This window comes from Macaca nemestrina, chromosome 1, assembly GCF_043159975.1.
Source record: "Macaca nemestrina isolate mMacNem1 chromosome 1, mMacNem.hap1, whole genome shotgun sequence".
Classification (NCBI taxonomy): domain Eukaryota; kingdom Metazoa; phylum Chordata; class Mammalia; order Primates; family Cercopithecidae; genus Macaca; species Macaca nemestrina.
Window position 1 is genome coordinate 106653227 of NC_092125.1, and position 27958 is coordinate 106681184.

At 38.3% G+C, this 27958-nt stretch overlaps 1 protein-coding gene and 1 long non-coding RNA gene across 3 annotated transcripts in view; one reads left to right on the plus strand and one right to left on the minus strand.

The window, feature by feature from the left end:
* LOC139356678 (uncharacterized) overlaps positions 1-12543 on the minus strand; it is a 28535-nt gene extending 15992 nt beyond the window's left edge. The window contains exons 1-2 of the long non-coding RNA XR_011608960.1: positions 12416-12543; positions 10410-10937 (exon numbers count right to left, since the gene is read on the minus strand). This is a non-coding gene — a long non-coding RNA (uncharacterized lncRNA). The remainder of the gene's footprint in view (positions 1-10409; positions 10938-12415) is intronic.
* The window catches only part of LOC105497922 (small proline rich protein 2G), a 121352-nt gene that overhangs the window by 84280 nt on the left and 9114 nt on the right, over positions 1-27958 (plus strand). Inside the window, exon 1 of one of the 2 annotated variants that reach the window (XM_011769456.2) lies at positions 23338-23423. The exons of the other annotated variant lie outside the window; for it this stretch is intronic. The gene's annotated coding sequence lies outside the window, so the exon portion shown is untranslated. Of the gene's footprint in view, positions 1-23337; positions 23424-27958 lie in introns of those variants that run through there. 2 annotated transcript variants of the gene reach the window in all.

The following is a 27958-nucleotide window of genomic DNA, read 5'->3' on the forward strand; positions in this document are numbered from 1 at the left end:
TCATCACTGGCCATTAGAGAAATGGAGATCAAAGCCACAATGAGATACCATCTCACTCCAGTTAGAATGGTGATCATTAAAAAGTCAGGGGCCAGGTGTGGTGGCTCGCGTCTGTAATCCCAGCACTTTGGGAGGCTGAGGTGGGTGGATCACCTGAGATTGGGAGTTCAAGACCTGCCTGACCAGCATGCAGAAACCCTGTCTCTACTGAAAATACAAAATTAGCTGGGCATGGTGGCACATGCCTGTAATCCCAGCTACTTGGGATTACATGCATGCACCACCACACATTATTTAAAGAATCACTTGAACCCAGGAGGCAGAGGTTGCAATGAGCCAAGATCACATCATTGCACTCCAGCCCAGGCAACAAGAGGGAGACTCTGTCTCAAAAAAAAAAAAAAAAAAAAAAAAAAAAAAAAAAAAAAAAAAAATCAGGAAACAACAGATGCTGGAGAGGATGTGGAGGAGATACAGGAAAACTTTTACACTGTTGATGGGAGTGTAAATTAGCTCAGCTATTGTGGAAGACAATGTGACAATTCCTCAAAGATCTCTAACCAGAAATACCATTTGACCCAGCAATCCCATTACTGGGTATATACCCAAAGGATTATAAATCATTCTACTACAAAGACATGTGCACATGTATGTTTATTGTAGCACTATTCATAATAGCAAAGACTTGGAAACAACCCAAATGCCCATCAATGATAGACTGGATAAAGAAAATGTGGCACATATACACCATGGAATACTGTGCAACCATAAAAAGAATGAGTTCATGTCCTTTGCACGGACATGGATGAAGCTGGAAATCATCATTCTCAGAAAACTAACACAGGAACCGAAAACCAAATACCTCATGTTCTCACTTATAGTGGAAGTTGAACAATGAGAACACATGGACAGAGGGAGGGGAGCATCACACACCAGGGCCTGTCAGGGGTGGTGAAGTACAAGGGGAGGGAGAGCATTAGGACAAATACCCAATGCATGTGGGGCTTAAAATCTAGATGATGGGTTGGTGGATGCAGCAAACCACCATGGCAAATGTATACCTATGTAACAAATCTGCATGTTCTGCAGATGTATCTCAGAACTTTAAGTATAAAAATAAAAAAAATGACAAAAACCATGATAAGTTTTGCATCAACCTAATAAAAATTTCTTAAACAAAATGTAAGTAAATCAATTAAGCGAGATACAACAAAGGATGATATATAACAACAAAGTTGATTAGATTTCAGGAATGCAAGGTTAGTTTAATATTTGGAAAGACATCTTTGAAATTCACTACATTAATAGAAAATGGTAATTATATACAAATCCCAGCAGATTCAGGAAAAGTTCTTGATAAAATTCAACAACAACTCATGATAATTCTGATTATACTAGAAATAGAAGAGAATTTCCTTAAAGGAGTAACTGTAAAAATATGTAACAAACTTTATTATTAATGGTAAAATCTTGAATGCTTACCCTAGAGATTGGAATGAGACAAGGATATTCATTATCTTCATTTCTATTTAGAATTCTATAGGAGATTCTAGATGGAATCACAAGCCATGAAAAAAAAAATGCCTGAAGATTGAAAGAGAAGAATACAATTGTCTTTATTTAAATAATACATAATTATGTTAAGTCAAAAGAAAAAAACTGTAAACTTTGAAACCTAAAAAGTCAATTTATCATTGGAAATAAAATCAATGTATAAAAGTTAACTGCATTTCTTTGTATCAACATCAAAATTTAAATTAAAAAAGTTATAAAGTTTATGATGTCATAAACTATCCAAATATATGAATATATTTAGTAAAGATGTGCAAAACCTTTAAAGTCTGTAGAACATTATTGAGAGAAATGAAAGAAGATTTAAATGAAATAAAAATATCACGTTCTTAGTTTGAAGACTCAATAGTAAAATATGTTATGCCCAAATTACCCTATAGATTCAATGTGTATGAATTATAGTGCTGTTATTTTTGGTAGAATTTGTCCAGCTTATTTAAAAATCCAATGTTAAAATTAGCTTGTATTTATTTTATATTTATTCTGACATAATTTTGTTGGTAGTACTTGACAAGCTTATTTTAAAATGTATTTGGAGAGACAAATAACTAACAATAGTCAAGAGGTTCTTAGACAATAACAAAGTTACAGAATTTCAACTACTGGATGTAAATGCTACAGTAATTAAAACAGCATGTTGCTGGTGTAAGGATAGACCAATGGAATAGAATAGAGACTCCAGGAACAGACTCACACATATACTATTGCTTGATATATGAGAAGGATGACTACATGGCAGTAGAGCCTTTTGGATAAATGGTGCCTGGGTCAACTGGATATTCCTATATTCCTATGGAATAAAAAAATATAACTTCCCCCTACCTTGCATCATAAACAAAAATTAGTTCCAGGTGGATTACAGATCTAAATTTGAACAGTAAAACAACAGAACTTTAAAAAATAACCCACAGACCAATAATGAGTAATCAATAACGAGTAACAAGATTGAATCAGTAATAAAAGTCTCTCAGCAAAGAAAAGACAAGGACATGATGGCTTCACTGCTGAATTCTACCAAACTTAGAAAGAACTAATACCAATTCTCCTCAAATTATTCCAAAAACTAGAAGAGGAGGGAATTCTACCTAACTCATTGTATGAAGCCAGCATTATTTGGATATCAAAATCAGACAAGGACACAACAACAAAAAAGAAAACTATAGGTCAATATTCCTGATGTACATAGATGCAAAAATCTTCAACAGAATACTAGGAAACCAATTCCAACAGCACTTCACAAAGATAACACACCATAATCAAGTGAGATTTATTCCAGGGATGACAGGATAGTTCAACATATGGAAGTCAATAAATGTGATATACCACATAAACAGAATGAAGGAAAAATAACATGATCCTCTCAATAGATGCAGAAAAGACAGTTGACAAAATTCAACATCCTTTTATGATAAAACTCTCAACAAATTACATATAGAAGAAACGTACCTCAACAAAATAAAGGCCATACACAAGCCCATTGCTAACATAACATTGAATGGGGAAAAGTTTAAAGTCTTCCGCTAAGAACTGGAATTAGGCAAGGAAGGCCACTTTCACTATGCATATTTAACATAGTACTAGAAGTTCCAGCCAGAGTAATCAGGCCAGAGAAAGAAATAAAAAGCATCTAAATTGGTAAAGAGTAAGTCAAATTGTCCCTCTTCACAGATGACCTGATCTTCTATCTACCAAAACCCAAAGACTCCATCAAAATCCTCTTAGATCTATAAAACAAGTTCAGTAAAGTGGCAGGACAAAAAATCAACATACAAAAATCAGTAGCAGTTCTACACACCAATTACAAACTATCTGGAAAAGAAATCAAGAAAGCAATCTCATTTACAATAGCTACAAAAATAGCTAGAAATAAATTTAACCAAAGAGGGGAAAGACCTTTACCAGGAAAACTACGAAACACTGATGAAAGAAATTGAAAAGGATACAAACAAGTGGAAAGAGATTCAATGCTTATGCATTGGAAAAATTAATATTGTTAAAATAACCATACTACCCAAAGCAATCTATACATTCATGTGATCTCTATCAAAATATCCATGTCATCTTTTTACAGAAATAGAAAAAACCAATTTGTATGGAACCAAAAATGAGCCTGAATAAACAAAGGAGTGCTGAGCAAAAAAGACAAAACTGGAGGCATCACTGTAGGCTGTTTGTTTTGCTATAAAGGAATACCTGAGACTGGGTAATTTCTAAGGAAAAGAGGTTTATTTTGGCTCACAGTTCTGCAGGCTGTACACAAAACACAGTGCTGGCACCTGCTTCTGGTGAGGCCCTCAGGAAGCTTACAATCAATTGTGGCAGAAGGTGATGGGGATCTAGTTTGTCACATAGTGAGAGAGGTAGCAAGAGAGAAAGAGGGGATGAGGTGTCACACTTTTTTACAACCAGATTTTACATGAAATCACAGAATGAGAACTCACTTTTTACCATGGAGAGGGCACCAAGCCATTCATGAGGGATCTGTCTCCATGATCCAAACACCTCCCATCAGGCCCACCTCCAACACTGGAGGTCACATTTCAACATGAGATGTGGAGGAGACAAAACATCCAAACCATATCAATCACACTACCTGACTTCAAAACATATTACAAAGCTATAGTAACCAAAACGGCATGATATAGGATTAAAACAGACACATAAACCAATGGAACAAAATAAAGAACTCCCAAATAAACTCATGTATTTAGGGCTAATTGACTTTTGATGAAGGTACCAAGAACATACACCGAGAAAAGGACACCCTCTTCAATAGATAATCCAGGGAAAACAGGATATCCATATGTAGAAGAATGAAACTAGACTCCTATCTCTCATGGTATACAAAAGTCAACTCGAAATGGATTAAAGATATTAAATGCAAGACCCTAAACTATATAACTGCTAGAAGAAAATAGAGGAAATACTCCAGAACATTGGTCTACGTGAGGATTTTATGGTTAAGGACTCAAAAGCACAGGCAAATAGGCAAATAGTATTACATTAAACTAAAAAGCTTCTGCACAGCAAAGGCAGTTATCAACAAAGTTAAGAGATAACCTGTTGAATGGGAGAAAATATTTGCAAAACATTTATCCAACAAGAGACTAATATCCAGGGTGTACAGGAACTCAAACAACAGCAAAAAAACACAAACAATCCTGTTAAAAAGTGGACAAAGGATCTAAACAGACATTTCTAAAAAGAAGACATACAAATGGCCAACAAGTATATGAAAAATTGCTCAACATCACTAATTCTCAGGCAAATGCAAACTAAAACCACAGTGATATATCATCTCACTCCAGTCAGAATGGCTATTTTGAAAAAGAGGAAAAATAACAGATGCTTGAGAGGATGAGGAGAGTTCTCATACACCATTGGTGGGTATGCAAATTAATACAGCCATTATGGGTAACAGTATGGAGATTTCTCAAATAACTAAAAATAGAACTACCATGTGATCCAGCAATCCCACTACTAAGTATTTATTCAAAGGAAAGAAAACCAGTGTATCAAAAGGATTTATGTATCCTAATGTTTACTGCTGCACTATCACAATAGCAAAGATATGGAATTAACCTAAGAGTCCATCAACAGATGAATGCACAAAGAAAATATTTCATATATATATATACACACACACACATATATATATATATATATATATATATATATATATATATATATATATGGAATACTACTCAGCCACAAAAATAAGGAAATCATATTATTTGCAGCAACATGGATGAAACTGGATGGAGGTCATTATGTTAAATAGAATATGCCAGACACAGAAGGACAATGATCACATCTTCCGTCATATGTGGAAGCTAAAAACGGTGATTTCATGAAGGTAGAGAATAGAATGATAGTTACCAGAGGGTGGAAAAGGGGTGTATGTGCATAGGGTTGTGGGGAAAAAGAGAGGTTGGTTAATGGGTACAAACATATAGTTAAATAGAATAAATAAGTTCTAATGATTAATAGTAGAGTGAGCTGACTATAGTTAATGAGAATGTGTTGTATCTTTCAAAATATCTGGAAGTGAGGAACTGAAATCTCCTCAACACAGATAAACGATAAATGCTCATGGTGATGGATATTCTAAATACTGTGACTTGATCATTATATGTTCTATGCGTGTAACCAAATGTCACATGTACCCCATAAATATGTATATTATGTACCTATAGAAAATAAAAATATATTACACATCCAAAAACAAAATTCTAAACTCTGGGAGAATGTCTTCAGATCTTGTCAATAGGAAAGATTCCTTAGTCAGGTAATAAAAAGCATACCAATAAGGTGGAAAAATGACAAATTGGATGTCATTAAAATTAAAAATTTCTGATAATCAAAAATACCACCAAGACTGCAAAATGTCAAGCCACAGGGATGGAGAAGCTTTATGTAATACCTACATTTAACAAAGGGCTTGTTCCCAGAACACATATACATATGTATTCCTACTTACAGATCAACAACAACAACAACAACAACAACAACAACAAAAACAATAAATGAGCAAATAGAAAAATGTCTGAACAACTCAGACAGGCAATTCATGAAAGGGCATTTCCATATTTCTGATAAACATATGATAAAGAATTTAATGTCATCATTCATAAGAGAAATGCAAATTCAAATCACAACGTGTTATCTCCACATAGTCACCAAAATGGCTAACAAGAAAAAAGATAGACAATACCAAGTTTGGTCAGAGTGTGGAGCAATTGAAACTTTCATACACTGCTGATAGGAATAATAGATGGTAGAAAGAATTTGGAAAAGTTAACAGTATTCACTAGAGCTAAGCATATCCCTATCCTCTGACCCAGTCATTATATTCCTAAGTATGTACCTAACAGAAGTGTGTACATATAGTCACAAAAGGACAAGTACGTGAATATTCAAATTAATGCTATTTTTAAAATTTCAAAATTGAAAGCTACTAAAATGCCTTTTAGCAATCAAATGGATGCATAAATGGTGGTATATTCTCATAGAGAAATACTATACAGCAATGAGAATGAACAATCTATACATGCCAGAGATATCACAAACACAATTTTGAGAAAAAAAATCCAGGTACCAAAGAGTTCATACTATATAATTCCCTTTATGTACAGTTCACAACATGAAGAACAAATGTATGGTGTTGGATGCCAGGAAAAAGGTAACGTTTAGGGGCTGGTAGTGACTGGGACTGCTTCTGAGGACCTGCTTCCCAGGTGGACTGCTTCTGAGATGCTGGTAATATGTTATTTCTTCATCTGTGCATTGGTTGCATGTTTGTTTAGCTTATGAAGCTTTATTGAGATGTATACCTGTAGTTGGTGAGCTTTTATGAATTTATACTTCAATTTTAGTCAGTTAAAAGGTTACTTTAAAGGGAAGGAAGTCATCAGAATGCCAATATTCCTGCAACGTAATGAACAAGGAAAGAAAGATATGATGAAGTCAGCATAAGAGTCAGTGCCACAGCATGAAGTGCTTTGTAGGACAGAAAGGACTTCAGATTTTTCTCTAGCTACAATGGCAAGATATTCGATCATTTCAATCAGGGAGGACACAATCTTCTCTATATTTTATATGATTGCTGTGGTTGTTCTGATATGGGATTGCTGTGGCACAAGATAGGAATAAGGAGACAAGATAGAAATCAGGACACAAGATAGGAAACTTCTGCAGTGGTTCAGGTGAGGATGATGGTGGCTCTAATTAGGGTAAGAACATTGAAGATAATGAGAAGAAGAGAAGTGATAATAAACTTAAGGCAGAACTTGGGATCTAGGAAGTAGTATGCGGGAGGTGAGGAAAGGGGAATAAGAGATGAATCCTAGGTCTTGAAAATTATTATTATGACTACTATCATTACTTTAAAAATTATTATCCTTATTTAGTTTGTGGCTTGAGTACCTTCACACACACGATGATGTTATATATTTAAAAATGAATAGAAACCATTTCACAAATGATAGGTGTGACATTTTAAAATTTAAAATGAGAGGATATTATAAACAACTTCATATTGAATTCTACAACTTAGATGAAAAGCACAAATTCCTTGAAAATAAAAAACTAACACATAAAGAAATGAAAATTTGACAGCCCTGTGACGTCTTTTGATGTGTCAGCTTGGCTGCGTGACAGTCCCTAGTTACTCAATCAAATACTAATCTAGGTGTTGCTGTGAAGGTAGAGTAATTAAAGTCCATTATGAATTGACTTTAAGTAAGGGAGAAAATCCCAGTTTATATAGGCTGGTCTGATTCAATCAGTTGAAAGGCTTTAAAAGCCGAGCTGAAGCTTCCCTGAAGAAATTCTATGTGTGGATTACAGCTTTAGCCCATGACAGAGTTCCAGCAAACCCTCCTGATGTCCTGACCTCTGGATTTTAGACTTGCCTAGCTGCCTTTGCAATCATGTAAATTGAGTCCTTGTGGTAAACCTCTGAAGTACAGTTCTAACTGGTTCTGTTCCTCTCATTGTACCCTGACTGAGACAATCTCTAATTATTACAGAATTAAAACCCATAGTTTAAAACCTTCCCATTTAGAGCGCCCCAGGTCTGAAAGGATTAACTGGTGAATTATATCACACACTTAAGAAATAAAAATTTCAATCATACATAATTTCTTTCATAAAACAGAGAAAGAGGGAATATTCACCAAGTCTTTTACAGGTTAATGTAGCCCTGATATTCAAATTTGACAAGGATGTTAAATGAAAAGAAAGTTACAGATCGGTATTCCTCAGGAGCATAGAAGCAAAAATCCTTAAGAAAATATCAGTAAATTGAGTCTAGCAATGTATTAAGAGGATTTGTCATAGAATGCAAGGTTTATTTAATATTATCAGTGTAATTCACCAAATTAACTGAATAAAGGAAAAAATTATATTGTCTCAATAGATGTAGAGAAAGCATTTGACAAAATTCAACACGCATTGAGGATAAAACTCTCTGCAAACTAGGAATAGAAAGGAATTTTCTCTATGTGATGAAGGTCATCTATGAAAAACCTATGGCTAACATTATATTAATTGTGAAATATTTTTCCCCTAGTATCAGAAACAAGGCAAGTATATCCCAATTTACTACTTCTATTCTAACATTTCCTGGAAGTTCCAGCCAGTGCAATAAGGTGAGAAAACTAAGTACAAGCATGGATTGGAAAGAAGAAGCACAAATATCTTTACTCTCAAATGGCATAATTGCCCATGTAGAAATTCCTAAGAAACTTATAGAAATATATATTGGAACTAATATGTAACTTTATCAAGGCCACAGAATACAAGGTCAATATATAGAAATCAATTATATTTCTATATACCATCACCACACAATTGGAAATAAAATTTAGAAATAACTTTATGAGAGCATAAGAAGATAAAATGTTAGCAACATATTTAACAAGAATTTGTAAGATTGCTACACTGAAAATTAGAAAACAATCTTGAGAAAAACTAGACAGGACCCAAATAAATGAAGAGATATATGTTCACGTATTGGATAACACACTATTTTAAATGTATCAGTCCTCTTAAATTGATCTATTTATTCCTTGCAATCCTAAAATAAAATCCCAGTTGGCTTTTTTTTTTTGAGAAACTAATGGACCAAATTTAAAATTTATATGGAAATTCAAAAAATCTAAAAAGTTTAAACAATAGTGGAAAATAACAAAATTGTAGGTCTCATAGCATCTGGTTTCAATACGTACAATCAAGGTTCATCGGTCAAGAATGTGTGGTTCTGGTGTATGAATACACATATAGATAAATGAAAAACATAAAGAACTCAGAAATAGACCCACATTTATGTCCGAGTGAAAATGTGTAAATGACCAAAACGCGTGTGAAATACTTAATCATGTTATCAGTCAGCGAAATGAAGTTAAAAAGCCCCATGAGATATTATTTCAGACCCACGAAAATGGCTAATATTAAAATTAATGACAAAGCAAGTGTGGCAAGGAGATGGAGCCCCTTGAATTCTCATACAGTGCTAGTATGAAAGCAAGGTGGCACAATCAATGTAGAAAACAATTTGGTGGTTTCTTATAAAGTTAAACATACAACTATGCTATGACCAAGAAGCTCCACCCCTAAATATTCATTTAAGAGAAATAACATGTCCACAAAAGACTTGTACGTAAATATTAATAACAACTTTGTTCAAATAGCCTCAAGTTGTAATAACCTAAATGTCCATCTGCAGGTAAATCAATAAATTATGGAAAATTCATACAATGAAATACTGCCTAACATTAAGAAAACTAAAGAAACTATTAAAAAAGCAGGAATTTAATGTGTATCAAGATGCTATGTTTAGAAAATAAGCCAAACACAGCAGAGTACTTTCTGTATGATTCTATATATATAAATCATATTAAAACGTGCTTAACAACATTATTAGTCAGGGAAATGCAGAATAAGGAAAACTAACCTATGGCAAGGAATCTGAACAGTGCCTTTGGGAGGGGATTAACTAACTGCAAGGGGGCATTGGAAATATTCTAGATCCCCCTTGCACTCAGAGGTTCCAGGGGCTGTTATGATGGGATTATGGTTTCTATTCACTTCTCTCATTGTTCTCAGTTCTTTGTTAGATAAAATTACACTACCAGAAATCCACATACTTGAATTATCTTACTCACATTAGCCTTAAGGAGATAATGCATTATTGCTGTGCTTTTTCACTTTTACTGACATGGACTGCAAGAATTGGCTATATGAAATCTAAGTCGGCTTTCACCTCGCCCCTTGGTGAATGCCTTCTCTGTGAGTCCCAGGAGTGCTAGAAAAAGTAGCCTTTGTCACACCCATACAGACATGGTGTGTTTTCTCCTCCAAGACTGTTCTTCCAGGTAAGGGAAAACTGTTGTTAGTACCTGTACAGTTGCCAAAGTGGAATTTTCTTTGAAAGTCAGAAGTTGGTTTTCAGGAATTGAAGTGAATCAAAATTGTTGGGGAAAGACTTTTATTGTTGGTTCCAGACCAGTTTTATCTGGGATAAAATTTTCCAAGTCAGTTTTCTTCATGCCACTGGGATCTTCTGAGGACAAGAGCACCTTGGACAGGTGGGGGTAGGAGGTAACTAAAACTGACAAGCAGACATGGACAATGGATAAATACATGTGTGAGTAACAAACACGAGTGCATAAAGGAAGTTCCAGCAAAAAGAAATCCAAAGTCCATGTGTTCCAGCTGCTGAACTGAGGTCTAGAAATGTAAAATAACTTGTCTAGGGTTACATAGCCAATACTAGGACCAGTTAGCGGGTTGACAGTGCCCTATTCCTTCCCTGGCACTATCAGATCTCACCTCCCCTTGCTTGCATGGCCAAGGCTTCATTTCTAGGAGGAAAGAGAAATGAATCGGATTGTAAAAATCATTCAACAATTTTTTTGTTTTTTTTTGAGATGGAGTCTTGCTCTGTCGCCCAGGCTGGAGTGCAGTGGCGCGATCTCAGCTCACTGCAGCCTCTGCCTCCCGGGTTCCAGCAATTCTCCAGCCTCAGCCTCCTGGGTAGCTGGGATTACAGGCATGCAACACCACATCCAGCTAATTTTTGTATTTTTAGTAGAGACGGAGTTTCACCACCCTCAGGTGATCCACCCGCCTTGGCCTCCCAGAGTGTTGGGATTACAGGCGTGAGCCACTACACCTGGCCAAGAAATATTTATTGAGGCCTCATATGTCTTAGGAACTGTGAGGTGCTGGGCCTATAGCAGTGGTGAATAACACATGGAATTTAAATTCAGCAAGGATAGCAGACATTAAACAAAACAAATGGTTACCTTGATAATTACTTAAGTATAATGGTTACATGTGTCATGAAGGAGTTGTTCAGATTTATAAAAAGCATAAAACAGAGGGAACTAACCTCATCTGAAAGAATCTATGAGAGTTAGCCTGAACCTTGTATGGAACATGAAAGTCCATCAGGGAGAGTTCCTGGCTGAGACAGCAGCATGTTTGAAGGCTGGGAGGGAAGAAGGAACCTGGCACATAATCGGGAGTAGAGAGACCAGGGCCTGTTAAGCCAAGCCCAGGGAGAGGAGCGTTGTGTGGACTGGACTTATGGGAACAGCCAAACAATTAGAACCTTACTGGTCAATGTTAAAGAGTTCAACTATTTTTTCTAAGTGTAACAGGAAGCCATTGAAGGAAGGACAGCGGGCAGGATAACACAATTGCCTTTGTATTTTTTAAAGACCATTTTGGCAGTGTGGTGTTTAGCTTATAGAGGATTGCGAGTTGAAGACCAGTCAAGAGGTTCTTACGGTTAGTCTGAGTGAGAGATGATGGTACCTGGATGAAGGTAGCAACAGTGAAATGGAGAAAAGTAAATGGAAGATATAGAGGAGATACCAGGTGGAATTGTTAAGCTCACAATATCAGCTCTGATCATTCTAACAATTCCCCAGGTCTGGGACCCATAATAACATCTTAACAGTCAACATTATAGCACAATTAAGAAATATAGTTACGTCTACCTTACTCTAGGGTACAGCCTACTGCCTGAGGTGTTAAGTATTTATTTTCTTTTCTTTCTTTCTTTTTTTTTTTTTTTTAAGCCCAGCATCCATCCAGGTCATTTTCAGCTAGCACAACTGTATGCCCTGACAGATGCTTCAAATATGTGGCTGACACTGCAGGTGTTGTCTCAACTTGCCTGGATCTAAAACCAGTGACAATTTGAGCTTGTAGCAAATATGTGTAATCTTTTCCCTTGCTTTCCAGTACTCTTCGCACATTGTCACTGTGTAAGGACTATTTTACAGACTTGTATTCCTTCTCCCCAAGGTAGAACCCAGAAAGTAAATCTCACAGTCTGTTTTGCAGTCAGGGTGCGCCCTGTGATGGAGGCTTTACCAGTCAGAGCTACGCTCTGGAAAGGAACAATTGGAAGAGGGTCTCCTTGCAGAAGACATTTTGCTGGCAGGGGTGGTGGCTCCCTTTTTCTGCTAGCTGAAGATGCAAGGACATGTTCCTGGCATGATGCAGCAATGGTGGAGCAGTCGCCGTGGCAGTAGAGCTTCCTCACCAGGCTAGTTTTGTGGTGTGGTTTTTGGACATTTCTCCTATATGCTTAGCCTCAAGCCTCATTCTGCGGCTTTTCCAAGAGTTCTATAATCTACCCAATAATATTTTAGTAAACCCCTTTTCTGTTAAACAGCCAGAGTGAGCTTTTGTTGTTTGTAATTAATATCCTGAGATGATACAAAACTAAATGCTATTAATTACACGGTATTAGCCTGCTCTTTAAATTCTACTGAAGCAACATCATGATATTGTAGTGCTTGGAAGAGTGACCAAATAGCAAGAAATAGGTCTAATCAAAACTTTTGTTCATACTTGGCTTACATATGGGTTATGCCAAACATTTATCAACATATAAGAGAAATGTATGTCCCTATAACATTCCAAATAAACTCTTTCATAGGCCTTCTCATAGATGAATTTCTGAGCCCATCTGCTAAAAATTAAACTATAACAAAGTAAAAAATGTGAATGCCTCTGAATTACTGAGTGAAACTTTCCTGCCTCATCCTCTTTGGTATGTAAGAATCTGTAAAATTTCCTGAGAAGTCCATGAGCAGGTGGAAGAGTGGCCTAGGTGGGGAACCAAGGCATAAACAATTCCTGAAGCCAATGAGAGACTTGAGTTGTGCCACCTCCAACCCCATGGAAGGAGCTCCCTGGAGCATCACTGACTCAGGACTTCTAGCCTCTGCTACGACACCTCCAGTGACAAGGAGGGAACTGCTCTGTAGTTCAGAGCAGAATTCTCCTAAAGTAACAGAAGTCACTGGGAAGCACATTTCAGTCCAACCAAGAAAATAGTTTCTAAGTAATTTCATTAATAATAAATCTGGTTGCCTCCCTTGTACAGAGCATTCTATTATGGACAGACTTCAAGCAGAGGCTGAAAGACCATCAGGAGATATTTTAGAGCAGATTTCCGCTCAATATGTGCTTCTGATACCATGATTCCTATTCTTATCTGAGATTTTTTTTCTATTTGACTTCCCTTTAGAGCCTCCATCATTTCCCTCTATTTATTTCCCTCTCTCTGTAGGACAACCTCACTCTTATTGTCCAAACCACAGGTTCTGAAAGAGGAGCCAGGGAGTAATAGAATATCACAAGGCTGGGGGTTCCGGAAGTGTTAGTCATGCTCTGTCCCAAGGCATTCACTCAAATTCTCAGGTCTGTGTCCTCACTTGAAGACTGCTCTTTGGGGTTTCTGAATAGCTGGGATTTGACTTCAAGCTTAAGTGAAATAAGGCCTCTTGGGGTTGTAGAAAGAACATGAGATAGGATGTGAAGATGTGGATGCTAGCTTCACTGACATTAACCAGCTATGCAGTCTGAGTGAAGTTCCTCACTATCTCCATGACTTTATTTCTTCATCTCTAATATTGAAGACTTGTAAGAGTTCCAAAGTTAATTCCAGAATTATATTATGTTTGCCTGCCTGTCTGTCTATTTATGCACCTAACTATCCTAATTCTTTAAAACTGCACCTTGAAAAAAGTGGTCACTGTCAATCCAACCACACAATCTTCTTCCGGCCCAGATGAGGGCAGGCCAATCCCTAAGGGAACTCTTCTCTCCTTTCAGGGATAATCCCAGTCACTGTCTCTTCTTCAACTTCCTGCTTCAGAGGATTAAGGTGGCATAAAAAGTAATCTTGTACCTTTGATCCCACGCACAGTCAAACTTTTGGAAAACAAAAGGATTTGCCCCAGTTTTCTGTTTTTTGGGTGCCTCATTCCAGTTACTAATGTGACGTGTCTAACTCTTTTTTTGTATAGGAAACTCCAGTTTTGCAGGTATTGAGTGACCAGCAAGGTTTCCATCTCCTGAGGAAGGGCATCCTGGGAGAAAGAGGACACAGAAGCCCTTTCCCACAGTACCTCTGGGTTCTCTGTGTGGGCAGCCAAGGGAGAGGTGCAATGAGGTGCATGGGGGGCAGGACCCTTGAGTGGGAGAAGGATGTGTGCAAGGATTCGTAGGTGCTAGTGGTAGAAGACTTGAACTTACATTGTAATGCTACAGCAAAAGTCAATCCCGTGAAACCAGACCAAGTATTGTGATAGGTGCCACCAGGAAAGAATTCTGTGGAACTGATGGATAAAAAGATCCATTGGAAAAAACTAAATGAGACAGTTCAGAGAAGTAGACCTTGTCTTCTGAGCATGAGAGTTATAATTTAAGAATGGTTTTGTCAGTCAGGGAGTGTTAATAGACCCTGGAAGGTGAGAGGCAAAGTAGAATGGAAGCCAATTCCTGGTCCTCTCATGGAACATGGCTTGACTGTTACTTGTCCCATGTATTCAGGAGGATGCTGGATACCCGAAGCTGTAGGTCACTCCAATTTCAAAGGAGGATTAAAGTTGAGAGTAAAAGGAAATTGGTAAACCAAAGAAGAAGGTGTGAACTAGTCCTTAGCACATGGCCAAAGGACAGACGTAGATATTGATAGCTGGAGTACAGGGCTGGGGATTCAGGTGGCATGGGAGGGAAGGGCAGAAGCACTGGGCAGAGCTCAAGAAGGGAACTTTGGTCCTTGGGTAATGTTAGACATCCACTAATTTCACTGGTTGATGTGTTTGGTTTGTTGTATTATTTGGTAGGGAAAACTGTGCTTATAGAACCATACATGAGCAAAAAGAGAGACTTCACTATCTGTGCCAGGGAGATGGGACTACCATCTGTTGGCAGCTATGAAGTTGAGAGGTGGCTGTTCACCAGAGATGAATACACAGGGTTTCCAGTCAACTTTCAGTATTTTGGCGCATGATACCCGAGCCCTAGCCACTGGAAAAAGTGAGCAATTATCTGTTGAAGTGAAGTCCAGAGTGGTGAGTGGTGGTAGGCTGGATGGAGGAAAAGTGGTGGCATGTGCAGTGGAGATTCAGGTACTGAAAGGGTATGTGGTATGATCACATAAGTCCGCATAAACCAAATTCTCAAATGTCAGCTTGATGAATGAATACAGTGGAGCATTCCTGGGGAGGTGAGTGGGTGTAAAGGCTCCTGTAGTCCAGGAATCTTGAATGTTTATATGCAATCCATTAGCTCAATAGTAGCTGTAGTTGTTATTTACTCTCTTTTTGAGTTTCAGTGTTTGTCTGTGGTAAGACACACCTGTGTTTCAAGAAGTCCCAGGACAGCTGGGAAAAGGGTGGAGGGAGGGTGTTTACCTGCTCATATTCAGAGAAACTAATTGCCTGGGGGAAATTCAGGTTTAACCAATGAAAATGAGAGAGTTTCAACATTTCAGTCTTGCTGGCATTTAAGGCAGGTGTGAACATCAGTGACAAGAACAGCCTTGCCAAGCAATGTACTATTCCGTGAAAAGAGGGACGATTGACCCTCCCATCTGATGTCACTGCCAAGGCCAAAGAGGGTGGAATGAGCTGATCGTGGATCCTGGATCTTCTAGACTTTTGAGAATTTCTATGTCAGTTGCCCATGCTACTCTGTTCTTCCTCACTTGTTGGCCACTTCTCTGAGTCGCTGACCAGCCAGTGCTGGTTTCTTTAGGTGGATTTGTGGGGTCCTGGCCTGAATCACCATATGCAGAGGTGGCTCTCAGAGGGTGGCAGGCAGCTATGGGGAGGTGCAGGGAGGTAGGACCTTTGAGTGGAAGAAAAGCATATGAGGGGTCTGGTAGGTGGGTCTATGGGATCCTGGGCTGATTTACCATATGCTGGTTAATTTTTAAAATCAAAAGCATTTTCTTTTGAAGCCATGGCATGATACTTCTCTTATCTTTCTATCGAGTCCTTCTTCTACCTTTTCTTCTTCTCTCCTTTCCTCTATCTTGTCCTATTGCCCAATAGTCTTCTGGAGTTGATTCTTAAACCCAGGTCTACGTTTTCTGCCTACTCTTTGCAACTCATAAAACTTTTGTTTTCTGTTCATTTTTCATTGCCATATGCTGTTTTTGTGTCCTTGAAGTTGGCTGTTGTGTATTACAAAGATGATTTAAGGCACACTTTGGTTTACAAAATTTATATTTACTTTATTAAAGTTACCAACTATGCTGATTTTTTTGAGTCATAAGCTAAATAACTAATGTCATTAATTTAATTAAAATTCTAGAAACTTGTGTAATTTTTTCAAGGGGCTTTGGAGTAGTAATTGATCTAGTTAACAACTTTGGTTAAATTCTCTTAAACCACTTAAACTGATGTTACAAAGTTGATATCCTCAATTTTAGAGTAGTTTAAGTCTCCCACTGACTAATACAATTCCGAATACATACTTGAAGAAAATTTATACATATTTTGATTCTTATGTTTTCTTAAGTATTTCAATGCTGTTTAGAAACCTAACCAAATTCCATTACAGTTTGTAACTTAAAATCATGTCTAAATAAATTAGTTACATTAGTTAATGTAAACTATAAGACTGTCAACTGAAGAATGATGAGATTCATATATTTGGAAAGGAGAGCACTCTTTCTTATAAAGGGGTTCAGTCTGCAAGGTGGCCATTCTAACATACTGGGAAGCACAGCCTCCACCATAAGCCAGAAATACAGATACTTGGAGGGTGAGTGAATAAAGCAGGAATTTATGCTGAATGGTGTGGCTGAATATACATGTTCAATAAACTATAGGAGGAGTCATGAATATTTGTGAAAGGAGAAACGTGCACATACACAATTGGACTTCATGCCCCTGGGTCCCATGTTCAAAAAATGGCAGTGTCAACATGATGGAAGGCTGAAGTTTTCAGCCTTCTGACATTAAAAGGTGAAGTGGAGGACATGAAAGTCATCACTGTGCATCTTCTGTTGACTGGCCAGAACCACTTTGTGGTTGGTGGCTTTTTTTTTTTTGTTTGTTTGTTTGTTTTTGAGATGGAGTCTGGCTCTGTTGCCAGGCTGGAGTGCAGTGGTGTGATCTCAGTGCACTGCAACCTCTGCCTCCCAGGTTCAAGCGATTCTCTTGCCTCAGCCTCCTGAGTAGCTGGGACTACAGGTGCACGCCACCATGCCCAACTACTTTTTTTGTATTTTTAGTAGAGATGGGGTTTCACCATGTTGGCCAGGATGGTCTCGATCTCCTGACCTTGTGATCCACCCGTCTGGGCCTCTCAAAGTGCTGGGATTACTGGGTTGAACCACCGTGCCCCCGGCTGGTTGGTGGCCTTTTATCAGGGAGGAATGTTGGTCCACTGTTGTGTTCAAAGGCAAAAGGGAGGAGTAGTCACAAGGTTGTTTGAAATCAGTGGGGAGCAAGTTTTTCAAAAGGACTGGTTTCTGATTAACCCTGAGGGAAGAAAGCCTAAAGGTGGTTAGTGAGGGAGGGAGTGTAACAAGGTACCTCCAACCTCTCATTCTGTAATGCTAGGAACTCAGTTTTAAGGTTTCTCTGGGGCCCCCTTGGCCAAGAGCAGGTCCACTTAGTCAGTTGGGAGGCTTAGGATTTTATTTTTGTTTCTCAAGGCTGATTTATTTGATGATCTAACATGCCAAATTTTATATCTTAAACACACACAGACACACACAGACACACACACACACACACACACACGAGTATATCAAGATGACAGTTGGGATTGGCATCCAGGTAGGGTGCTCTCGTAGTCTATGCTTTTCTGATTCAAATTGCACATTAACCAAGAATTCTCTGTTGTCCAAATCTGCATCTTCCTTCTCAGGTTTTATCGGATTTCATTCGGTACTTACTTACTTACTTGGATTTTTCACTGCTGGGGGTCTTTTAGCATATTTTTGTGTTCTCTTCACTAGCTCTAAGAATGTATCAACGTCTTTCCATAGGATCATTCACATGCTTATGTAATTCCTTCAAAACTTCTTTGAAATTTAAGAATTTTAGATGAGATAATAAAAAGTGGCATCTAGTAATGTCCCAAGCAGATAATAAGCACTTAATAATTGGCAACTATTGTGATTCTGCTATTATCATAAAAATAATAATAGTCAAAACCTGATTGTTATAAATGACAAAATATAGGTACGGAATTAGTGAGAATGTGAGGGAAATCAATTTCCATGGGATTCACATCCATGCTTGCTGTAAAACTGAAGCTCTGTGCTGTGTTGAGCTACTGATGTACTTCTCTGTGATGTAAGATACAGTGAAAATTCTATGGAGACACAACTGAAGTGGAGCTTTGAGAGAGCAATTCCCAGACTGCTTGTTGAAAATAGATAAAGCTATGGGCAGTGCATTGAGCCTTTGGTCTAGGAGGTCCTTCTGTGGAACTGAATGTTTCCAGAACTGATGGTGCTTCAACAGTTGGTGGAAGAGTCCATTCTTTTTGGTAGATGTTGATAGCTATGTTATATAAAGCATTCTTCTCTCCTAGTAGCATTATTTTTGAGATATTAAAGTAAAACAGATTCTTCTTTGATTGAGACACTACTCAGAGCACCAAGAAGGTAATTTAGAATATAGCATTTCTCCTGCTCATGGGATCATGGAACCATTTATACTCAGGTTCTAATATTTTATAAGTCATGGGGTAGCAAATATTAGGCTAATATATTAAGATAATTGCCATATTATTAGCAAGTATTACACGATTAAATAGAATGTAATTTTGGTGAATCTTCTTAAAAACATTACTATATTATTGTGGAAGGCACACATGACTTTTGGTCCAAATGACAATGAAACAGGTAAGATTCAAAAACCTTTATTATCATTTAAAATTATTTACTTGTAAGTTTATGTATTTTGGCTTATATCTTCCATAAGAATATAAAGTCAGAGAGCACAAATATTTTTTGAGTTATTCTCCATTGTACATCCAGCATCTAGCAGAGTATTAGTTAAGTTCCACCTTCCTAATCTCTAATCATTAAGCAGATGTCAAACAAATTTGTATGGTACCAATACAGTAAACATATCAAAATAACTTACCGTAATTGCCAAATTTACCCTACCTAGTTTAGAGATTTCTTTTTCTTTTCTTTTTTTTCTTTTTTTTTAGACAGAGTTTCGATCTTGTTGCCCAGGACTGGAGTGCAATGGCATGATGTTGGCTCACCACAGCCACCACCTACCAGGTTCAAGTGATTCTCCTGCCTCAGCCTCCCGAGTCGCTGGGATCACAGGCATGCACCACCATGCCAGGCTAATTTTATATTTTTAGTAGAGACAGGATTTCTCCATGTTGGTCAGGCTGGTTGCGAACTCCTGACCTCAGGTGATCTGCCTGCCTCGGCCTCCCAAAGTGCTGGGATTACAGGTGTGAGCCACTGCGCCTGGCCAGAGATTTTTTTTCTTTCCAAAACAAAGCATCTCTTGTTTATCTCTTCACATCATTAACTGCAGTATGGCATGCCAAGGTTGTTAGGATCCAAATATCTCATATATATTTTGAGACCTCTGTGATGGTGGTGGTGGAATCAAAGTAGATTGCGTCAAGGTCCTTTTTGGTTATTTACGCCATGGTTCTGGATCTCAGCCCCTCTTCTCCATTCCAACTTATGTTCCCTTTATAGACCTTTGCCAATTTTCAAGTTGATTTTTTTTTTCCTAAACACTTTTCTGAAGTGATCAAGTGGATTTTTACAGTTCTTTAACTGCCCTAACATTCTGTGATACTCAACTTTTTAAAGTGCTGAGCACATCAAGAGATTTTCTATCTGTATGGATGGTATCAGTTGTCCCAAGAGAGTTTTGAGTAGGACTGTTCTTTTCTTAGGTTCAAAATCCATCATTGGACTTCCAGATGTTGATAGTGTGGGCTAATATGGGAATGAGTGATGAATGAAATGACACATCTATTCTTGGAGATCTTCATCCCCATGGTCTGGAGACTGAAATGTGTTGCTTCTACCTGGTTGGGTGGTCCTCTGCTGTCCAGAGGCCCAATTCTGCTTATTTGAAGGTGCAGCATCAGAGCTTAGGTATCAAGGAAGAGAAAAGAAGGGGTAGTAATATTTTTATTGCTGCAGATATTAGGAACACTTCCTTGGGACCAAGAGAACAACAACAACAACAATAACAACAACATCAAAAAGGCTTGTAGAAACCAGATTTTCATATGGGGTTCTTTCTCAAACAACAAAAGCCCAAGTGACTAAGTGAAATACCCATGTGGGAGAGGCTCATAAATACTCAAATCCTCTTCATCCTCAATGATTAACAACTTTCCATTCCCCTCTACTATAACCAGAACTAAAACTACAAGTGCAGGAGTGTTCCTGGTACAAGGCAGGGCAGAAAGCCAGTTCTCCCTGAGGCTGTCCACGGAAAATCTCTGCCCAGACACAGATTAGGAATGATTCTCTGGACCTGCCCTATCAAGCCACCCAGTATGTAGGTACAAGCAAAGAGACCAGGCAGAGAAGGAGCTAGGAATTGTGTCATGTGAAGCACTGGGGATGCTTTATGGGAAAGAGGCTCGGGTGAGTAAGAGCATTAGGTGCACCATCCAAACGGCTGAGCCTTGAATAGAAAGCAGAATTGGTGCCTGTGGAATTTACAGTCAGAGGTTGAGCCTGATTTCAACACAGTACAAGGAAGACATTTCTGAGTTGACTCCAAGGGTGTCACTGCTATTGGTGGGGCCACGAAGCCTGTGCCTCATAGTCACAGAGGCTCTCAAAGTGCTATTTTAGTTTTTAATCTTCAAAGAATGTTTTATACACAATCACAGACACACCAGCAGGACTGAAAGAAGGCATCGCTTATCACCTGTAGAACTCTGATTTCCCTCCAAAGTCACTCTTCCAGGTCTCTATTATATATTGTCTTGTCTTAGACTTTTCATTATTTCTGCCACTTCCCCACTAGAATATATGTTGTGTTCTCAAGCCATTTTATATATGTTCTCTTAACCTCTGGGCCAAAGGAGCTCTGGGAGAGGAGATAACGTAACACTAGATTTGTATCCCAGCCTCATCCTCTCGCAGTTTCGCGTTAGAACAATGGTCCCTGAGTCTCTATTTGATGACTCTGAGGAGCCAGACTTACATTATAAATTAGGAAAATGAAGTCAGAAAGGGCAGAAAAAGGATTCAAGCTCTGGAAACTGGGGAGTTCTGTGTCATAATCTAGCTGTGGGAAAGTTGTTGTGAAGTCAGTTATCTACTCTGGGTTGGTTCAGTTTTATGCTCTGTAGTAGGCTTCCTCTGTGTTTGAACCAATGAGTGCTCTTTGATTTTTAAAAACTTAGAATAACCTATTTATTGTATTAGTTCAATATATATCAATATTTAGAATCACCTATATTTTGATCAATCAGTTGATCCATCCATCCATCCATCCATCCATCCATCCATCCATCCATCCATCCATCCATCCATCCATTCATCCATGTTTTCTTTCTAAATCCTACCTTGAAAGCTGCCTGGGTGCAAATATTCTGGATCGGATTTTCAGACTCAGTGGGAGTCGATCTCCTGCCGGGTAGAACCATCTCATTCATCATCCTCTTCTAGTTGCTCCTTTTCTCAGAGGACCTAGGTTACTTTTATCTTGGATCAACTTGATGGATGGAAACAAAAAGAATTTCCCAAAAGTTTGCACCAGGGAGAGATGAGAAGTGTGTAGGGATAGGTGAGAAGTGTGAAGTTATCCTGTTATCCTGCCACTTTCCATCTCTAGCCTGAGGGAAGTTTATAGGTTCCTTAAACATACAGCCGGTACTTCATGTCTGTGGGTTCCACATTTGTGGATTCAACCAACTGTGGGTCAAATGTATTCAGAAAAAAATTCCACAAAGTTGCAAAAAGCAAAACTTGAGTTTGCAGTATGCAGAGTTCTACGTTGAACCCACCCCACACAATGAAGTGGTGTTTAGGAATTGTATTAGGTATTATAAGTAATATAAAGATAATTTAAATTATACCAGAGGATGTATATAGGTTATATACAAACACTATTTTATTTTATATAAGGGACTTGAGCATCTGTGGATTTTGGTATCTATGGGAGGGTCCTGGAACCATTCTCCCATGGATACTGAGGGATGAATGTATTTGGTACTCAAATTATTTAAAATAACAGAGCCACTTACTTCCTTCTCCCCTCCCCTCTTCAGACTACTCTTTTGAGCTTCTGCCCACCCATCAGCACTAGATTAGAGATTCTGGACTATATGACTTTCCTCAGGGATAGTTGCTGGTGGACAAAACTTCTAGGTATACCCACTTTTGGCCTTTCTTATACCTCTGATCCTTGCCTCATGGTCCTGCCATTCATTGCTAAGCAAGTCCGTCAGTCAGTTAGAGACCTGTGCTTCTCCATGCCCAGGGGCACTTAAATAATATCCATCGTTGTTCTTTGGGTTGTGAATGATTTCGTCCATTAAGTTTTGTTTACTAAATAACATTTTCTGTTATTTAAAAATAATTTAAAACCTGTTACTTGAAAAACACAGTTGAGAACTAAAATATTTCACAACTCAATGTAAGATAAATTATATAAAAGATTGAACTAACTCTGTTAATGAGATTAGAAAGTTCTCTAATTGTATTCCTATTGTTGATATTACTATATATTAGCATGAAATGGTATTGATACCATTTGGTGAGGATTGAGAAATGTGAGGTTATTTTAGATGACTCAAAATCTTAGACTTTGGAAGACAGAATAGGTGATGTTGATATAGAGTTTTGGTCTTCCAGAAGAGCAGCAAGGTTATGAAGAATGGGATGGGTTTTGTTTTGGATACACTGTGATCAAGAACTGTGATAATCTAGGTTGAAATGTTAACTGACTGTTTAGGAATATCATTCCTATGGTCTCCCAACAGGGCTGAGACACAGATGCAGTGCACAGAAGGTATATGGATGGGGTGAAGATTTGGGAAAGGAAGAGAACAGTCAGAGGGACAAGGTGAGTAGGAAAGACTGAGCTGAGGACAGAAATGCCAAGGTTCGGAGGATTTGAGGGCTGCATTTTAGGCTCCAAAAAGAAGATGACACACCTCTCTTGCTTTGAAACTTGCTTTGGAATTGGTATACACTGCTCTGCAGCTAACGTTTTGAAGACCTCTTACTCTCTTCTTATGTGTCCCCAAATATAGGAGCCCCAAATATAGTCAAGTCTCTATCACCTATAATTCCAATTGCTATAGGGAGGTGTGTGATGTTTGGCAGGGCTAATGTAGTGGAAAGATGAGATGTTTAGAAAATCATGTGCTTTTGGCATAGATGGCCTTCTTTTTGGAATGTTTAAACAACCATACTTTATTTTATGAAACACAACCTCACCCATGAGATACTTTGTCAGCTGATCCCTCAGCTCCATTTTTTTCAATCACATGTGCACACAAAGTCACACTCAATCCATGCACAGTTCTAAAAAGAATGCTTCCTTTCCAGTTCCACATTTTCCATGTTATGATCATCTGGAAGCAAGTCTTCTCTGTCACAATGCACTGTATATTCTTCAAGATTAGGGTCATGAACAGCTCTTATCTTCATCTTGTGCATTTTTAATGGTGTCTGCTATGTAGCAAAACTATTGACTGAATGGATGGTTAAAAACTGGTTTTGCTTCTACCATTAGTATCACTGGATCTGCTAATCATGAGAGAAGATTCTTTATTGTCATTTTAGGCATTAGAACTAATATTTATTTACTTGTTTGATAATATCTGTTTAACCCCAATTATGTAGCATGCTCTCTCATAGGCACTGGGGACCTGAGATTTACTAAGACACTATCCCTGCCCTAAGGGGCTCATACTATCTTGTATAAAATATAAAGACACATAGAAAATTAAAATATTATGTTGGCAAGTACAATGATAAAGATGCACAGATTGGCTGTGGTTGGGAGAGGATTCCTGGAAGACATAATATCTGATCTGAGCTGGAAGTCTGAGGTGGTCAGGCCATGTAGTTTGAGGTTCCCAGTCCATGATGTGTCCTGCTTTAGGACCCTGTGGTCCCTCACTTTCTCTCTGGTCACCAAGCAATTCTAAGTCCAGGGTCTTGGGCCCACACCATTTCAGTGGGCTAATTTAACTGTGATTCTGTCTGTTTCCCCAGCCCTGATACACTAACTTGCTGTTTAATGGTGGGACCCATAGCAGTAATGGAGCCTCAAGAATGTCCTGGCTCAGGCATAGCAGAAGGGCAGAGTGTTTGGGTTATTCTAGGTAGCTCCCTGTTCCATTCAACAGAGGACATGTATTCCTGAAAATAATTGGTATTCACCATGGAATACTATGTAGCCACAAAACAGAATGAGGTCATGTGCTTTGCAGGAACATGGATGGAGCTATGGGCCATTATCCTTAGCATAGTAATTCAGGAACAGAAAATCAAATACCACATGTTCTCATTTATAAGTGAGAGCTAAATGATGAGAACACAGGGACACTCAGAGTGGAACAACACACAGTTGGGCCTATCAGAGGAAGGAGGTGGGGAGGAGAGGATCAGGAAAAATAACTAATGGATACTAGGCTTAATATCTGGGTGATGAAATAATCTGTACAACAAACCCCCATGACAGAAGTTTACCCATATAACAAACCTACACATGTACCCCTGAACTTAAAATTAAAGTTAAATAACAACAACAATAACAACAACAGCAACAAACCCCCTATTGGTATCATGGAGATGGTTGAAATGCAGCTTTCTGTCTTCTAATTTTACGAAGGAGATTTTAGACATTGTCAATTTAGAAAGGTCAATTACCATTATTTGAAACCCATTTTCTTTTTTATGAGAAGATTCTAAAAATCTGCATATGACCTGAGGATATATTTCTAATTCTAGAGTAGTCTTTGTAATTTTTGTCCATCTGATTTCTAAGATTATTCACAGTTTATATATGATCATTCTCATTTCTTTGCTCCAGAGTTCCAACAGCCCAGCTAATGGCAGGCTGGGACTCTTAGGTGAGTCTAGGGTAATTATTTAATGCAAGTTATAGATGAAACTTACATGAAAATCACAGGCAATGAAATAAAAAAATAGAAAAGTGGGGCTGTGTCAAACTAAAAACCTCTTGACAGAAAATGAAAGAATCAACAGAGTGAAAAGTCATCATACAGATTGAGAGAAAATATTTGCAAACCATACATCTGATAAGGGGTTGATATCCAAAATATACAAGGAACTCAAACAACTCAAAGGCAAGAAAACAAATAACCTTATTAAAAAGTGGGCAAAGTACCTGAATAGGCATTTCTCCAGTGAAGAAATACAAATGGCCAACATGTATATGAAAAAATGCTCAATATCAGTAATCACCAGGGAAATGAAGAGCAAAAACCACAATGAGATCTGACTTCATATGTGTTAGGATGACTATTATTAAAAAATCCAAAAAACGAATGATATGAAGTGTTGATGAGGATGTGGAGAAATTGGAACACTTATGCACTGTTGGCGTGAATGAAGAATGGTGCAAACACTATGGAAAACAGTATGCGGTTTCCTCAAAAAATTAAAAATAATTCAGCAATTCCATTTATGAGGATATATCTTAAATAGTGAATATCAAGATCTCTAAGAGATAGCTGCATTCTAATGTTCATTGCAGCATTATTCACAATAGCCAAGATATGGAAACAATCTAAATGTCTATGAGCAGATGAATGAATTGAAAAATTGTGGTATATACATACAATGTAATATTATTGAACCTTAGAAAAGAAGGAAATCCTGTCATTTGCAAAAACATGGTTGATCCTTGACGATATTATGCTAAGTGAGATAAGCCAGTCATGTAGAAGGAAAAATACTGCATGATTCTACTTATGTGAAGTTTCTAAAATATCCAGACCTATGGAAGCAGAGGAAAGAATGGTGGTTGCTGGGGCTGGGGTAGAAGGAAATAGAAAATTTGTTTTTCAGTGAGTATAAGGTTTCAGTTATATAAGATAAATAAATTCTAGAGACCTGCTGTGCAATATAATACCTATGGTTAACTATATGGTTGATATGGTTTGTCTCTGTGTACCCACTCAAATCTCATTTCAAATTGTAATCACCACATTTCAAGGGAGGGACCTGCTGGGAGGTGATTGGATCATGGAGGCAATTTCCCCCATGCTGTTCTTGTGATGGTGTGTGAGTTCTTATGAGATCTGATGGCTTAAAAGTGTTTGGCAGTTCCCCCCAACTTCTCTCTCTCTTCTGCCACCATGTAAGACATGCCTTGCTTCCCCTTTGCCTTCTACCATGATTGTAAGTTTCCTGAGGCCTCCCCAGCCATGCAAAACTGTGAGTCAATTAAACCTGCTTTCTTTTTACCCGGTTTCAGGTAGTATCTTTACAGCAGTGTGAGAACAAACTAATACAGAGAATTGGTACCAGCAGAATGGGTACTGCTGTAAAGATAACTAAAAATGTGAAAATGACCTTGGATGTGGATAATGGGCAGAGGTTGTAACAGTTTGGAGGGCTCAGAAGAAGACAGGAAGATGTGGGAAAATTTGGAATTTCCTAGAGACTTGCTGAGTGGTTTTAATCAAAATGCTGATAGTGATATGGACAATGAAGTTCAGGCTGAGTTGTTCTCAGATGGAGGTGAGGAATTTATTGGGAACTGGAGTAAAGGTCACTGCTGCTATGTTTTAGCAAAGAGACTGGTGGCATTTTGCCTCTGCCCTAGAGATATGTGGTGCTCTGAACTTGAAAGAGATGATTTAGGGTATTTGGTGGAAGAGATTTCTAAGCAGCAAAAAATTCAAGAGGTGACCTGGTTGTTTCTGAAAGCATACAGTCACATACATTCACAAAGATATGATTCAAAATTCGAACTTAGGCTCGAAGGAGAAGCAGAACATAATGCTTTGGAAAATTTGCAGCCTGACCATGAGGTAGAAAATAAAAATCCCTTTTCTGGGGATAAATTCAAGACTGCTGCAGAAATTTGCGTAAGTAACCAGGAAAGGAATGTTAATCACCAAGACAATGGGGAAATGTCTCCAAAGTATTTCAGAGATCTTCGTGGCAGCCCCTTCCATCATAGGCCCAGAGGCCTAGAGGGGAAAAATTGTTTCATGGGCCAGGCTCAGGGCCCCACTGCTCAGTGCAGCCTTGCAACTTGGTACCCTGTGTCCCAGCCACTCCAGATCCAGCCATGGCTAAAATATCCCAAAGTGCAGCCCTGGCTATGGCTTCCTTCAATGGGTGCAAGTCTGAAGCCTTGGCAGCTTCCACATGGTGTTGGGTCTGTGGGCATGCAGAAGACAAGTGTCAAGCTTTGGGAACCTATGCCTAGATTTCAGAGGATGTATGGGAATGCCTGAATGTCCAGGCAGAAGTCTGCTGCAGGGGTGGAGCCCTCATGGAGACCCTCTTCTAGGGCAATGCAGAATGGAAAAGTGGGATTGGAGACCCCACACAGTGTCCCAACTGGGGCACTGCCTAGTGGAGCTATAAGAAGAGGGCCACTGTCCTTCA